This window comes from Rutidosis leptorrhynchoides, chromosome 8 (genome assembly GCF_046630445.1).
Source record: "Rutidosis leptorrhynchoides isolate AG116_Rl617_1_P2 chromosome 8, CSIRO_AGI_Rlap_v1, whole genome shotgun sequence".
Taxonomy (NCBI): Eukaryota; Viridiplantae; Streptophyta; class Magnoliopsida; order Asterales; family Asteraceae; genus Rutidosis; species Rutidosis leptorrhynchoides.
This window is the reverse complement of record NC_092340.1, coordinates 208,456,874-208,460,314: the sequence shown is the minus strand read 5'-3', so window position 1 is coordinate 208,460,314 and position 3,441 is coordinate 208,456,874.

Here is a 3,441-nt window from a genome sequence, read left to right as displayed (position 1 = left end):
CGAAAAAGATACTGAAAGGTCTTCCACAGAAAGACCAGTCCAAAGTCCACCTTATGACTTTGGTGGTCCTCCCTCACCAAATTATAGCCCAAATACTACTCTAAAGTTACATGGGTCTCCTGAATACTATTCAACCCCAAGGAATAAAGACAAGAGGAAATGTTTTGAAGAAACTGGGCCGTCAAAGAAAAGATCCCGATCTCCTTTCTACGATGAAGTTGATGCCAAGTACGAACATAATTTTGCTACAGATGATACACGAGGAATCTTTTTATGGTGGTTCTTCCTTCTAATGACCGCCATATCTATGATTATTTTCTCCCAGATGAAGCAGCAGGCATCGGTTCTCTGCGAAAAACTACCGATGACCTAATTCGCCATATTGCAAGGATCGATTTTCAAATGAAGGAAAAAGACCTAGCGATCAAGAAGCTCATGGAGGAAAATGCTGAACTAAAGAAAGAGATAAAGTTGGTGAAGTATGAAGGTGATAGAAATACCCGATTGGGGAAGCAATCTCTCTCTTGCCTAAGAGAAGATGTTGACCTTAGATTGAAGATGGAGGAAAACCGCGTGAATAATCAACTTTCTATAAGGGACCACAAGTACCATGTAATCAACAATGAAGTTTCTAACCTTTATGATAATCTCGAGTTCCTGCATGTGAAACAAAAGGTGAGGAACAAGAAAGTTGATGAGTTTATGAAGAAGGTGGAGGATGAGAAGAAGAAATATGAAGATTACTTCAATCTTAATATTTCCTAGATTATTTTTCCAATTCCTTGTCTATGCAAAGGCTAGGCCTTAAACTATTTCTATCCCCGAATCGTGTAATAAGAAGGCTTGTTTAAAGCCTTGTTCTTAATAAAATAAAGTGTTTCGTTTATATCATATTCATCTTTATTCCACTTAATTTTTTTTTTCAAACTTATGACCTATCAAGTTTATCAAACATCTATATGTTATTGAAGATAACGGTTCGTCCACAAGCTCCTGCTACTACTTCAAACACTCACGTATCTTATGCCTTTATGCATCGGTTTGCGAACCGGAAAATATTATTGGGTTATCACAGTATACGAATTGAAATTCTTTAATCAATATCTGGTTACAAATCTCAACACGTCATACCACCATTATTACATAAATGGATGACACATCATATCTTATCATATATTATCATGTCTATAAACTTTGTCTACCACTTATCCTGAATTTCCTCCGTAAATTACGGAAATCTTTTTGCTATAAATGAAATGTCCCGTTCTTATTGATTAAAAACGTTCCATATTAATTGATTTCGTTGCGAGGTTTTGACCTCTATATGAGACGTTTTTCAAAGACTGCATTCATTTTTAAACAAACCATAACCTTTATTTCATCAATAAAGGTTTAAAAAGCTTTACGTAGATTATCAAATAATGATAATCTAAAATATCCTGTTTACACACGACCATTACATAATGGTTTACAATACAAATATGTTACAACAAAATAAGTTTCTTGAATGCAGTTTTTACACAATATCATACAAGCATGGACTCCAAATCTTGTCCTTATTTAAGTATGCGACAGCGGAAGCTCTTAATAATCACCTGAGAATAAACATGCTTAAAACGTCAACAAAAATGTTGGCGAGTTATAGGTTTAACCTATATATATCAAATCGTAACAATAGACCACAAGATTTCATATTTCAATACACATCCCATACATAGAGATAAAAATCATTCATATGGTGAACACCTGGTAACCGACAATAACAAGATGCATATATAAGAATATCCCCATCATTCCGGGACACCCTTCAGATATGATATAAATTTCGAAGTACTAAAGCATCCGGTACTTTGGATGGGGTTTGTTAGGCCCAATAGATCTATCTTTAGGATTCACGTCAATTAGGGTGTCTGTTCCCTAATTCTTAGATTACCAGACTTAATAAAAAGGGGCATATTCGATTTCGATAATTCAACCATAGAATGTAGTTTCACGTACTTGTGTCTATTTTGTAAATCATTTATAAAACCTGCATGTATTCTCATCCCAAAAATATTAGATTTTAAAAGTGGGACTATAACTCACTTTCACAGATTTTTACTTCGTCGGGAAGTAAGACTTGGCCACTGGTTGATTCACGAACCTATAACAATATATACATATATATCAAAGTATGTTCAAAATATATTTACAACACTTTTAATATATTTTGATGTTTTAAGTTTATTAAGTCAGCTGTCCTCGTTAGTAACCTACAACTAGTTGTCCACAGTTAGATGTACAGAAATAAATCGATAAATATTATCTTGAATCAATCCACGACCCAGTGTATACGTATCTCAGTATTGATCACAACTCAAACTATATATATTTTGGAATCAACCTCAACCCTGTATAGCTAACTCCAACATTCACATATAGAGTGTCTATGGTTGTTCCGAAATATATATAGATGTGTCGACATGATAGGTCGAAACATTGTATACGTGTCTATGGTATCTCAAGATTACATAATATATAATACAAGTTGATTAAGTTATGGTTGGAATAGATTTGTTACCAATTTTCACGTAGCTAAAATGAGAAAAATTATCCAATCTTGTTTTACCCATAACTTCTTCATTTTAAATCCGTTTTGAGTGAATCAAATTGCTATGGTTTCATATTGAACTCTATTTTATGAATCTAAACAAAAAAAGTATAGGTTTCTAGTCGGAAAAATAAGTTACAAGTCGTTTTTGTAAAGGTAGTCATTTCAGTCGAAAGAACGACGTCTAGATGACCATTTTAGAAAACATACTTCCACTTTGAGTTTAACCATAATTTTTGGATATAGTTTCATGTTCATAATAAAAATCATTTTCTCAGAATAACAACTTTTAAATCAAAGTTTATCATAGTTTTTAATTAACTAACCCAAAACAGCCCGCGGTGTTACTACGACGGCGTAAATCCGGTTTTACGGTGTTTTTCGTGTTTCCAGGTTTTAAATCATTAAGTTAGCATATCATATAGATATAGAACATGTGTTTAGTTGATTTTAAAAGTCAAGTTAGAAGGATTAACTTTTGTTTGCGAACAAGTTTAGAATTAACTAAACTATGTTCTAGTGATGACAAGTTTAAACCTTCGAATAAGATAGCTTTATATGTATGAATCGAATGATGTTATGAACATCATTACTACCTTAAGTTCCTTGGATGAACCTACTGGAAAAGAGAAAAATGGATCTAGCTTCAATGGATCCTTGGATGGCTCAAAGTTCTTGAAGCAAAATCATGACACGAAAACAAGTTCAAGTAAGATCATCACTTGAAATAAGATTGTTATAGTTATAGAAATTGAACCAAAGTTTGAATATGATTATTACCTTGTATTAGAATGATAACCTACTGTAAGAAACAAAGATTTCTTGAGGTTGGATGATCACCTTACAAGATT